The 14,575-nt window shown below is 50.8% G+C and overlaps 1 protein-coding gene across 1 annotated transcript in view; it reads right to left on the bottom strand.

Annotated features, from left to right (window-relative positions):
• The window catches only part of CNTN2 (contactin 2), a 185,222-nt gene that overhangs the window by 94,713 nt on the left and 75,934 nt on the right, over positions 1-14,575 (bottom strand). The gene's annotated exons all lie outside the window — the stretch shown is intronic.

Genomic DNA, 14,575 nt, shown 5'->3' with positions numbered 1-14,575 from the left:
CAGAAGCACTGCATCCCTTCCTAACCCAACCCCAAAGCACTGCATCCCTTCCTAACCCAACACAGAGGTATTGCTTCCCTTCCTAACCCAACCCAAATCACTGTATCCCTTCCTAACCCAACCCAAAAGCACCGCATCTCTACCCAACCCAATACAGAAGCACTGCACCCCTTCCTAACCCAACCCAGAAGCACTGCCTCCCTTCCTATCCCAACCCAGAAACACTGCATCCCTTACTAACCCAACCCAGAAGCACTGCATCCCTTCCTAACCCAAGCATGAAGCACTGAATCCCTTCCTAACCCAACCCAAAAGCACTGCACCCCTTCCTAACCCAACCCAGAAGCACTGCCTCCCTTCCTATCCCAACCCAGAAACACTGCATCCTTACTAACCCAACCCAGAAGCACTGCATCCCTTCCTAACCCAAGCAAGAAGCACTGAATCCCTTCCTAACCCAACCCAAAAGCACTGCACCCCTTCCTAACCCAACCCAGAAGCACTGCCTCCCTTCCTATCCCAACCCAGAAACACTGCATCCTTACTAACGCAACCCAGAAGCACTGCATCCCTTCCTAACCCAACCAAGAAGCACTGAATCCCTTCCTAACCCAACCCAAAAGCACTGCGCCCCTTCACAACCCAGCCCAGAAGCACTGCACCCCTTCCAAACCCAACCCAGAAGCACTGCATCCCTTCATAACCCAACACAGAAGCACTGCATCCCTTCCTGGCCAAACACGGGAGCACTGTATACCTTCCTAACCCAACACAGAAGCACTGCATCCCTCCCTAACCCAGAAGCAGTGCATCCCTTCCTAACCCAACATAGAAGTACTGCTTCCCTTCCTAACCCAACCCAGAATCACTGTATCCCTTCCTAACCCAACTCAAAAGATCTGCACCCCTTCCTAACCCAACCCAGAAGCACTGCCTCCCTTCCTATCCCAACCCAGAAACACTGCATCCTTACTAACCCAACCCAGAAGCACTGCATCCCTTCCTAACCCAAGCAAGAAGCACTGAATCCCTTCCTAACCCAACCCAAAAGCACTGCACCCCTTCCTAACCCAACCCAGAAGCACTGCCTCCCTTCATAACCCAACACAGAAGTACTGTGTCCCTTTCTAAACCAACCCAGAAGCACTGCATCCTTCCTAACCCAACCAAGAAGCACTGAATCCCTTCCTAACCCAACCCAAAAGCACTGCGCCCCTTCACAACCCAGCCCAGAAGCACTGCACCCCTTCCAAACCCAACCCAGAAGCACTGCATCCCTTCATAACCCAACACAGAAGCACTGCATCCCTTCCTGGCCAAACACGGGAGCACTGTATACCTTCCTAACCCAACACAGAAGCACTGCATCCCTCCCTAACCCAGAAGCAGTGCATCCCTTCCTAACCCAACATAGAAGTACTGCTTCCCTTCCTAACCCAACCCAGAATCACTGTATCCCTTCCTAACCCAACTCAAAAGATCTGCATACCTTCCTAACCCAACACAGAAGTACTGCATCCCTTCCTAACCCAACCCAGAAACACTGCATCCCTTACTAACCCAACCAAAAAGCACTGCACCCTTTCATAACCCAGCCCAGAAGCACTGCACCCCTTCCAAACCCAACCCAGAAGCACTGCATCCCTTCATAACCCAACACAGAAGCACTGCATCCCTTCCTGGCCAAACACGGGAGCACTGTATACCTTCCTAACCCAACACAGAAGCACTGCATCCCTCCCTAACCCAACCCAGAAGCAGTGCATCCCTTCCTAACCCAACCCAGAAGCACTGCATCCCTTCCTAACCCAAACCAGAAGCATTGCACCCGTTCCTAATGCAACACAGAAGCACTGCATTGCTTCCTGACCCAACACAGAAACACTGCACCCCTTCCTAACCCAACCCAAAAGCACTACATCCCTTCCTAACCCAACATAGAAGTACTGCTTCCCTTACTAACCCAACCCAGAATCACTGTATCCCTTCCTAACCCAACTCAAAAGCACTGCATACCTTCCTAACCCAACACAGAAGTACTGCATCCCTTCGTAACCCAACCCAAAAGCACTGCATCCCTTCCTAGCCCAACACAGAAGCACTGCATCCCTTCCTAACCCAACCCAGAAACACTGCCTCCCTTCCTATCCCAACCTGGAAACACTGCATCCCTTACTAATCCAACCCAGAAGCACTGCATCCTTACTAACCCAACCCAGAAGCACTGCATCCCTTCCTAACCCAACCACGAAGCACTGAATCCCTTCCTAACCCAACCCAAAAGCACTGCATACCTTCCTAACCCAACACAGAAGTACTGCATCCCTTTCCTGGCCCAACACAGAAGTACTGCATCCCTTCCTGGCCCAACACAGAAACACTGCATCCCTTCCTAACCCAACCCAGAAGTATTGCACCCCTTCCTAACCCAGCACAGACGCACTGCATCCCATCCTAACCCACCAGAGAAGCCCTGCACCCATTCCTTGTGCAACACAAAAGCACTGCATCCACTCCTAACCCAAAAACAGACGCCCTGCATCCCTTGCTAGCCCAATACAGAAGCACTACATCCCTTCCTAACGCAACACAGAAACACTGTATCCCTTCCTAACCCAACACAGAAGCACTGCATCCATTTCTAATGCAACACAGAAGCACTGCATCCCTTCCTAGCCCATCAGAGAAACACTGCATCCTGTCCTAATCCAAGCCAGAAGCACTACATCATGTCCTAATCCAACACAGACACACTCGGTCCCTTCTCAACCCAACACAGTAGTACTACATCCCTTGCTGTCCCAACACAGAAACACTGCAACCCTTTCTGACCCATCACATAAGCACTGCATTCCTTCCTGGCCCAACTCATAAGTATTACATCCATTCCTAACCCACCACAGAAGCACTGCATCCCATCCTAACCCATCACAGAAGCCCTGCACCCATTCCTAGTGCAACACAGGAGCACTGCACCCTTTCTAACTGAACACAGAAGCCCTGTGCCCATTCCTAAGCCAACACAGAAGCACTGCATCCCTTCATGGCCCAACACAGACACACTGCATCCCTTCCTAGCCCAACACAGAATCAATGCATCCTGTCCTAACCCAACACAGGCACACTGCATCCATTCCTAACCCAACACAGAAGTACTGCCTCCCTTACTAACCCAACACAGAAGTACTGCTTCCCTTCCTAACCCAACACAGAAGCACTGCATCCCTTCGTGGCCCAACACATAAACACTGCACCCCTTCCTAACGAAACACAGAAGCACTACATACCTTCCTGGCCCAACACATAAGTACTGCATCCTGTCCAACCCAACACAGAAGTACTACTTCCCTTCCTAACCCAACACAGAAGCACTGCATACCTTCATGGCCCAACACAGAAGTACTACATCCCTTCCTGGCCCAACACAGAAACACTGCATCCCTTTCTAAAGCAACACAGAAGTACTGCATCCCTTCCCGACCCAACACAGAAGCACTGCATCCTTTATTAACCCAGCACAGAAGTACGGCTTCACTTCCTGGCTCAACCCAGAAGTACTGCATCCCTTCCTACCCCAACCCAGAAGCACTGCATCCCTTACTAGCCCAACCCAGAAGCACTGCATCCCTTACTAGCCCAACCCAGAAGCACTGCATCCCTTCCTAACCCGACCAGAATTACTGCCTCCCTTCCTACCCCAACACAGAAGTACTGCATCCCTTCCTAACCCAATCCTGAAGCACTGCATCCTTCCTTACCCAACCCAGAAGCACTGCATCCCCTCCTAACCCAACACAGAAGTACTTCATCCCTTCCTGGCCCAACACAGAAACACTGCATCCCTTCCTAATCCAACACAGAAGCACTGCATCCCTTCCTATACCCAACACAGAAGTATTGCATCCCTTCCTAATCCAACACATAAGTACAGCATCCCGCCCTAACCCACCACAGAAGCCATGTGCCCATTCCTAGTGCAGCACAGAAGCACTGCACCCCTTTCTAACTCAACACAGAAGCAGTGCATCCTTTCCCAACCCAAACCAGAAGTATAGCATCCTGTCTTAATCCAACACAGAAGCAGTGCATCCTGTCTTAATCCAACACAGACACACTGCATCCCTTAATGACCCAACACAAAAGCAATACACCCCTTCCTACCCCAAAGCAGAAGCAATGCATCCCTCCTTGTCCCAAAACAAAAGCACTGCATTCTTTCCTGTTGCATCATGCAACACAAAAGCACTGCATCCCCTCCTAACCCCAAAACACACACCCTGCATCTCTTGCTAGCCCAATAAAGAAGCACTGTATACCTTCCTAACCCAAACCAGAAGAACTGCACCCTTTCCTGGCCCAACACAGAAGTACTGCATCCCTTCCTGGCCCAACACAGAAACACTGCATCCCTTCCTAACCCAACCCAGAAGTATTGCACCCCTTCCTAACCCAGCACAGATGCACTGCATCCCATCCTAACCCACCAGAGAAGCCCTGCACCAATTCCTTGTGCAACACAAAAGCACTGCACCCACCCCTAACCCAAAAACAGACGCCCTGAATCCCTTGCTAGCCCAATACAGAAGCACTACATCCCTTCCTAACGCAACACAGAAACACTGCATCCCTTTCTAACCCAACACAGAAGCACTGCATCCATTTCGAATGCAACACAGAAGCACTGCATCCCTTCCTAGCCCATCACAGAAACACTGCATCCTGTCCTAATCCAAGCCAGAAGCACTACATCATGTCCTAATCCAACACAGACACACTCGGTCCCTTCTCAACCCAACACAGTAGTACTACATCCCTTGCTGTCCCAACACAGAAACACTGCAACCCTTTCTGACCCATCACATAAGCACTGCATTCCTTCCTGACCCAACTCAGAAGTATTACACCCATTCCTAACCCAACACAGAAGCACTACATCCCATCCTAACCCATCACAGAAGCCCTGCACCCATTCCTAGTGCAACACAGAAGCACTGCACCCTTTCTAACTGAACACAGAAGCCCTGCACCCATTCCTAAACCAACACAGAAGCACTGCATCCCTTCATGGCCCAACACAGAAGCACTGCATCCTGTCCTACCTAACACAGACACACTGCATCCCTTCCTAGCCCAACACAGAATCACTGCATCCTGTCCTAACCCAACACAGGCACACTGCATCCATTCCTAACCCAACACAGAAGTACTGCCTCCCTTACTAACCCAACACAGAAGTACTGCTTCCCTTCCTAACCCAACACAGAAGCACTGCATACCTTCCTGGCCCAACACATAAGTACTGCATCCTGTTCCAACCCAACACAGAAGTACTACTTCCCTTCCTAACCCAACACAGAAGCACTGCATACCTTCCTGGCCCAACACAGAAGTACTGCATCCCTTTCTAAAGCAACACAGAAGTACTGCATCCCTTCTCGACCCAACACAGAAGCACTGCATCCTTTATTAACCCAGCACAGAAGTACAGCTTCACTTCCTGGCTCAACCCAGAAGTACTGCATCCCTTCCTACCCCAACCCAGAAGCACTGCATCCCTTACTAGCCCAACCCAGAAGCACTGCACCCCTTACTAGCCCAACCCAGAAGCACTGCATCCCTTCCTAACCCAACACAGAAGTACTACATCCCTTCCTGGCCCAACACAGAAACACTGCATCCCTTTCTAAAGCAACACAGAAGTACTGCATCCCTTCCCGACCCAACACAGAAGCACTGCATCCCTTACTAGCCCAACCCAGAAGCACTGCATCCCTTACTAGCCCAACCCAGAAGCACTGCATCCCTTCCAAACCCAACCAGAAGTACTGCCTCCCTTCCTAGCCCAACACAGAAGTACTTCATCCCTTCCTAACCCAATCCTGAAGCACTGCATCCTTCCTTACCCAACCCAGAAGCACTGCCTCCCTTCCTATCCCAACCCAGAAACACTGCATCCTTACTAACCCAACCCAGAAGCACTGCATCCCTTCCTAACCCAACCAAGAAGCACTGAATCCCTTCCTAACCCAACCCAAAAGCACTGCATCCCTTCATAACCCAACACAGAAGTACTGTGTCCCTTCCTAAGTCAACACAGAAGCACTGCATACCTTCCTAACCCAACATAGAAGCACTGCATCCCTCCCTAAACCAACCCCAAAGCACTGCACCCCCTCCTTACCCAACCCAGAAGCACCACATCCCTTCCTAACCCAACCAGGAAGCACTGAATCCCTTCCTAACCCAACCAAGAAGCACTGAATCCCTTTCTAACCCAACCCAGAAGCATTGCACCCCTTCCTAATGCAACACAGAAGCACTGCATTGCTTCCTGACCCTACACAGAAACACTGCAAACCTTCCTAACCCAACACAGAAGCACTGCATCCCTTCCTAACCCAACACAGAAGCACTGCATCCCTTCCTAACCCAACCCCAACACACTGAATCCCTTCCTAACCCAACACAGAGGTATTGCTTCCCTTCCTAACCCAACCCAAATCACTGTATCCCTTCCTAACCCAACCCAAAAGCACTGCATCTCTACCCAACCCAATACAGAAGCACTGCACCCCTTCCTAACCCAACCCAGAAGCACTGCCTCCCTTCCTATCCCAACCCAGAAACACTGCATCCCTTACTAACCCAACCCAGAAGCACTGCATCCCTTCCTAACCCAAGCAAGAAGCACTGAATCCCTTCCTAACCCAACCCAAAAGCACTGCACCCCTTCCTAACCCAACCCAGAAGCACTGCCTCCCTTCCTATCCCAACCCAGAAACACTGCATCCCTTACTAACCCAACCCAGAAGCACTGCATCCCTTCCTAACCCAAGCAAGAAGCACTGAATCCCTTCCTAACCCAACCCAAAAGCACTGCACCCCTTCCTAACCCAGCCCAGAAGCACTGCACCCCTTCCAAACCCAACCCAGAAGCACTGCATCCCTTCATAACCCAACACAGAAGCACTGCATACCTTCCTGGCCAAACACGGGAGCACTCTATACCTTCCTAACCCAACACAGAAGCACTGCATCCCTCCCTAACCCAGCCCAGAAGCAGTGCATCCCTTCCTAACCCAACCCAGAAGCACAGCATCCCTTCCTAACCCAACCCAGAAGCATTGCACCCGTTCCTAATGCAACACAGAAGCACTGCATTGCTTCCTGACCCAACACAGAAACACTGCACCCCTTCCTAACCTAACCCAAAAGCACTGCATCCCTTCCTAACCCAACATAGAAGTACTGCTTCCCTTCCTAACCCAACCCAGAATCACTGTATCCCTTCCTAACCCAACTCAAAAGCACTGCATATCTTCCTAACCCAACACAGAAGCACTGCATCCTTCCTAACCCAACCCAGAAGCACTGCATCCCGTCCTAACCCAACACAGAAGCACTGCATCACTTCCTAACCCAAACCAGAAGCACTGCATCCATTCCTAACCCAACCCAGAAGCACCACATCCCATCCTAACCCAAACCCAGAAGCACAGCCTCCCTTCCTATCCCAACCCAGAAACACTGCATCCTTACTAACCCAACCCAGAAGCACTGCATCCCTTCCTAACCCAACCAAGAAGCACTGAATCCCTTCCTAACCCAACCCAAAAGCACTGCATCCCTTCATAACCCAACACAGAAGTACTGTGTCCCTTCCTAAGTCAACACAGAAGCACTGCATACCTTCCTAACCCAACACAGAAGCATTGCATCCCTCCCTAAACCAACCCCGAAGCACTGCATCCCCTCCTTACCCAACCCAGAAGCACTGCATCCCTTCCTAACCCAACCAGGAAGCACTGAATCCCTTCCTAACCCAAACAAGAAGCACTGAATCCCTTCCTAACCCAACCCAGAAGCATTGCACCCCTTCCTAATGCAACACAGAAGCACTGCATTGCTTCCTGACCCTATACAGAAACACTGCACACCTTCCTAACCCAACACAGAAGCACTGCATCCCTTCCTAACCCAACACAGAAGCACTGCATCCCTTCCTAACCCAACCCCAACACACTGCATCCCTTCCTAACCCAACACAGAGGTATTGCTTCCCTTCCTAACCCAACCCAAAAGCACTGCATCTCTACCCAACCCAATACAGAAGCACTGCACCCCTTCCTAACCCAACCCTGAAGCACTGCCTCCCTTCCTATCCCAACCCAGAAACACTGCATCCCTTACTAACCCAACCCAGAAGCACTGCATCCCTTCCTAACCCAAGCAAGAAGCACTGAATCCCTTCCTAACCCAACCCAAAAGCACTGCACCCCTTCCTAACCCAACCCAGAAGCACTGCCTCCCTTCCTATCCCAACCCAGAAACACTGCATCCTTACTAACGCAACCCAGAAGCACTGCATCCCTTCCTAACCCAACCAAGAAGCACTGAATCCCTTCCTAACCCAACCCAAAAGCACTGCATCCCTTCATAACCCGACACAGAAGTACTGTGTCCCTTTCTAAACCAACCCAGAAGCACTGCATCCTTCCTAACCCAACCAAGAAGCACTGAATCCCTTCCTAACCCAACCCAAAAGCACTGCACCCCTTCACAACCCAGCCCAGAAGCACTGCACCCCTTCCAAACCCAACCCAGAAGCACTGCATCCCTTCATAACCCAACACAGAAGCACTGCATCCCTTCCTGGCCAAACACGGGAGCACTGTATACCTTCCAAACCCAACACAGAAGCACTGCATCCCTCCCTAACCCAGAAGCAGTGCATCCCTTCCTAACCCAACATAGAAGTACTGCTTCCCTTCCTAACCCAACCCAGAATCACTGTATCCCTTCCTAACCCAACTCAAAAGATCTGCATACCTTCCTAACCCAACACAGAAGTACTGCATCCCTTCCTAACCCAACCCAGAAACACTGCATCCCTTACTAACCCAACCCAAAAGCACTGCACCCTTTCATAACCCAGCCCAGAAGCACTGCACCCCTTCCAAACCCAACCCAGAAGCACTGCATCCCTTCATAACCCAACCCCAACACACTGCATCCCTTCCTAACCCAACACAGAGGTATTGCTTCCCTTCCTAACCCAACCCAAAAGCACTGCATCTCTACCCAACCCAATACAGAAGCACTGCACCCCTTCCTAACCCAACCCTGAAGCACTGCCTCCCTTCCTATCCCAACCCAGAAACACTGCATCCCTTACTAACCCAACCCAGAAGCACTGCATCCCTTCCTAACCCAAGCAAGAAGCACTGAATCCCTTCCTAACCCAACCCAAAAGCACTGCACCCCTTCCTAACCCAACCCAGAAGCACTGCCTCCCTTCCTATCCCAACCCAGAAACACTGCATCCTTACTAACGCAACCCAGAAGCACTGCATCCCTTCCTAACCCAGCCAAGAAGCACTGAATCCCTTCCTAACCCAACCCAAAAGCACTGCATCCCTTCATAACCCAACACAGAAGTACTGTGTCCCTTTCTAAACCAACCCAGAAGCACTGCATCCTTCCTAACCCAACCAAGAAGCACTGAATCCCTTCCTAACCCAACCCAAAAGCACTGCACCCCTTCACAACCCAGCCCAGAAGCACTGCACCCCTTCCAAACCCAACCCAGAAGCACTGCATCCCTTCATAACCCAACACAGAAGCACTACATCCCTTCCTGGCCAAACACGGGAGCACTGTATACCTTCCAAACCCAACACAGAAGCACTGCATCCCTCCCTAACCCAGAAGCAGTGCATCCCTTCCTAACCCAACATAGAAGTACTGCTTCCCTTCCTAACCCAACCCAGAATCACTGTATCCCTTCCTAACCCAACTCAAAAGATCTGCATACCTTCCTAACCCAACACAGAAGTACTGCATCCCTTCCTAACCCAACCCAGAAACACTGCATCCCTTACTAACCCAACCCAAAAGCACTGCACCCTTTCATAACCCAGCCCAGAAGCACTGCACCCCTTCCAAACCCAACCCAGAAGCACTGCATCCCTTCATAACCCAACACAGAAGCACTGCATCCCTTCCTGGCCAAACACGGGAGCACTGTATACCTTCCTAACCCAACACAGAAGCATTGCATCCCTCCCTAACCCAACCCAGAAGCAGTGCATCCCTTCCTAACCCAACCCAGAAGCACTGCATCCCTTCCTAACCCAAACCAGAAGCATTGCACCCGTTCCTAATGCAACACAGAAGCACTGCATTGCTTCCTGACCCAACACAGAAACACTGCACCCCTTCCTAACCCAACCCAAAAGCAATACATCCCTTCTTAACCCAACATAGAAGTACTGCTTCCCTTACTAACCCAACCCAGAATCACTGTATCCCTTCCTAACCCAACTCAAAAGCACTGCATACCTTCCTAACCCAACACAGAAGTACTGCATCCCTTCGTAACCCAACCCAAAAGCACTGCATCCCTTCCTAGCCCAACACAGAAGCACTGCATCCCTTCCTAACCCAACCCAGAAACACTGCCTCCCTTCCTATCCCAACCTGGAAACACTGCATCCCTTACTAATCCAACCCAGAAGCACTGCATCCTTACTAACCCAACCCAGAAGCACTGCATCCCTTCCTAACCCAACCACGAAGCACTGAATCCCTTCCTAACCCAACCCAAAAGCACTGCATACCTTCCTAACCCAACACAGAAGTACTGCATCCCTTTCCTGGCCCAACACAGAAGTACTGCATCCCTTCCTGGCCCAACACAGAAACACTGCATCCCTTCCTAACCCAACCCAGAAGTATTGCACCCCTTCCTAACCCAGCACAGACGCACTGCATCCCATCCTAACCCAGCAGAGAAGCCCTGCACCCATTCCTTGTGCAACACAAAAGCACTGCATCCACTCCTAACCCAAAAACAGACGCCCTGCATCCCTTGCTAGCCCAATACAGAAGCACTACATCCCTTCCTAACGCAACACAGAAACACTGTATCCCTTCCTAACCCAACACAGAAGCACTGCATCCATTTCTAATGCAACACAGAAGCACTGCATCCCTTCCTAGCCCATCAGAGAAACACTGCATCCTGTCCTAATCCAAGCCAGAAGCACCACATCATGTCCTAATCCAACACAGACACACTCGGTCCCTTCTCAACCCAACACAGTAGTACTACATCCCTTGCTGTCCCAACACAGAAACACTGCAACCCTTTCTGACCCATCACATAAGCACTGCATTCCTTCCTGGCCCAACTCATAAGTATTACATCCATTCCTAACCCACCACAGAAGCACTGCATCCCATCCTAACCCATCACAGAAGCCCTGCATCCATTCTTAGTGCAACACAGGAGCACTGCACCCTTTCTAACTGAACACAGAAGCCCTGCGCCCATTCCTAAGCCAACACAGAAGCACTGCATCCTGTCCTACCTAACACAGACACACTGCATCCCTTCCTAGCCCAACACAGAATCAATGCATCCTGTCCTAACCCAACACAGGCACACTGCATCCATTCCTAACCCAACACAGAAGTACTGCCTCCCTTACTAACCCAACACAGAAGTACTGCTTCCCTTCCTAACCCAACACAGAAGCACTGCATCCCTTCGTGGCCCAACACATAAACACTGCACCCCTTCCTAACGAAACACAGAAGCACTACATACCTTCCTGGCCCAACACATAAGTACTGCATCCTGTTCCAACCCAACACAGAAGTACTACTTCCCTTCCTAACCCAACACAGAAGCACTGCATACCTTCCTGGCCCAACACAGAAGTACTACATCCCTTCCTGGCCCAACACAGAAACACTGCATCCCTTTCTAAAGCAACACAGAAGTACTGCATCCCTTCCCGACCCAACACAGAAGCACTGCATCCTTTATTAACCCAGCACAGAAGTACGGCTTCACTTCCTGGCTCAACCCAGAAGTACTGCATCCCTTCCTACCCCAACCCAGAAGCACTGCATCCCTTACTAGCCCAACCCAGAAGCACTGCATCCCTTACTAGCCCAACCCAGAAGCACTGCATCCCTTCCTAACCCGACCAGAATTACTGCCTCCCTTCCTACCCCAACACAGAAGTACTGCATCCCTTCCTAACCCAATCCTGAAGCACTGCATCCTTCCTTACCCAACCCAGAAGCACTGCATCCCCTCCTAACCCAACACAGAAGTACTTCATCCCTTCCTGGCCCAACACAGAAACACTGCATCCCTTCCTAATCCAACACAGAAGCACTGCATCCCTTCCTATACCCAACACAGAAGTATTGCATCCCTTCCTAATCCAACACATAAGTACAGCATCCCGCCCTAACCCACCACAGAAGCCATGTGCCCATTCCTAGTGCAGCACAGAAGCACTGCACCCCTTTCTAACTCAACACAGAAGCAGTGCATCCTTTCCCAACCCAAACCAGAAGTATAGCATCCTGTCTTAATCCAACACAGAAGCAGTGCATCCTGTCTTAATCCAACACAGACACACTGCATCCCTTAATGACCCAAAACAAAAGCAATACACCCCTTCCTACCCCAAAGCAGAAGCAATGCATCCCTCCTTGTCCCAAAACAAAAGCACTGCATTCTTTCCTGTTGCATCATGCAACACAAAAGCACTGCATCCCCTCCTAACCCCAAAACACACACCCTGCATCTCTTGCTAGCCCAATAAAGAAGCACTGTATACCTTCCTAACCCAAACCAGAAGAACTGCACCCTTTCCTGGCCCAACACAGAAGTACTGCATCCCTTCCTTGCCCAACACATAAACACTGCATCCCTTCCTAACCCAACCCAGAAGTATTGCACCCCTTCCTAACCCAGCACAGATGCACTGCATCCCATCCTAACCCACCAGAGAAGCCCTGCACCCATTCCTTGTGCAACACAAAAGCACTGCACCCACCCCTAACCCAAAAACAGACGCCCTGCATCCCTTGCTAGCCCAATACAGAAGCACTACATCCCTTCCTAACGCAACACAGAAACACTGCATCCCTTTCTAACCCAACACAGAAGCACTGCATCCATTTCTAATGCAACACAGAAGCACTGCATCCCTTCCTAGCCCATCACAGAAACACTGCATCCTGTCCTAATCCAAGCCAGAAGCACTACATCATGTCCTAATCCAACACAGACACACTCAGTCCCTTCTCAACCCAACACAGTAGTACTACATCCCTTGCTGTCCCAACACAGAAACACTGCAACCCTTTCTGACCCATCACATAAGCACTGCATTCCTTCCTGACCCAACTCAGAAGTATTACACCCATTCCTAACCCAACACAGAAGCACTACATCCCATCCTAACCCATCACAGAAGCCCTGCACCCATTCCTAGTGCAACACAGAAGCACTGCACCCTTTCTAACTGAACACAGAAGCCCTGCACCCATTCCTAAACCAACACAGAAGCACTGCATCCCTTCATGGCCCAACACAGAAGCACTGCATCCTGTCCTACCTAACACAGACACACTGCATCCCTTCCTAGCCCAACACAGAATCACTGCATCCTGTCCTAACCCAACACAGGCACACTGCATCCATTCCTAACCCAACACAGAAGTACTGCCTCCCTTACTAACCCAACACAGAAGTACTGCTTCCCATCCTAACCCAACACAGAAGCACTGCATACCTTCCTGGCCCAACACATAAGTACTGCATCCTGTTCCAACCCAACACAGAAGTACTACTTCCCTTCCTAACCCAACACAGAAGCACTGCATACCTTCCTGGCCCAACACAGAAGTACTGCATCCCTTTCTAAAGCAACTCAGAAGTACTGCATCCCTTCTCGACCCAACACAGAAGCACTGCATCCTTTATTAACCCAGCACAGAAGTACAGCTTCACTTCCTGGCTCAACCCAGAAGTACTGCATCCCTTCCTACCCCAACCCAGAAGCACTGCATCCCTTACTAGCCCAACCCAGAAGCACTGCACCCCTTACTAGCCCACCCCAGAAGCACTGCATCCCTTCCTAACCCAACACAGAAGTACTACAGCCCTTCCTGGCCCAACACAGAAACACTGCATCCCTTTCTAAAGCAACACAGAAGTACTGCATCCCTTCCCGACCCAACACAGAAGCACTGCATCCCTTACTAGCCCAACCCAGAAGCACTGCATCCCTTACTAGCCCAACCCAGAAGCACTGCATCCCTTCCTAACCCAACCAGAAGTACTGCCTCCCTTCCTAGCCCAACACAGAAGTACTTCATCCCTTCCTAACCCAATCCTGAAGCACTGCATCCTTCCTTACCCAACCCAGAAGCACGGCATCCCCTCCTAACCCAAAACAGAAGTACTTCATCCCTTCCTGGCCCAACACAGAAACACTGCATCCCTTCCTAATCCAACACAGAAGCACTGCATCCCTTCCTATACCCAACACAGAAGTATTGCATCCCTTCCTCATCCAACACATAAGCACAGCATCCCGCCCTAACCCACCACAGAAGCCATGTGCCCATTCCTAGTGCAGCACAGAAGCACTGTACCCCTTTCTAACTCAACACAGAAGCAGTGCATCCCTTCCCAACCCAACCCAGAAGTATAGCATCCTGTCTTAATCAAACACAGAAGCAGTGCATCCTGTCTTAATCCAAC

The sequence above is a fragment of the Ambystoma mexicanum genome, chromosome 13 (assembly GCF_040938575.1).
Source record: "Ambystoma mexicanum isolate Mex_15411 chromosome 13, UKY_AmexF1_1, whole genome shotgun sequence".
NCBI lineage: Eukaryota > Metazoa > Chordata > Amphibia > Caudata > Ambystomatidae > Ambystoma > Ambystoma mexicanum.
Note: the sequence above shows the minus strand (reverse complement) of the source record. Positions and strands in the feature narration are given on the sequence as shown.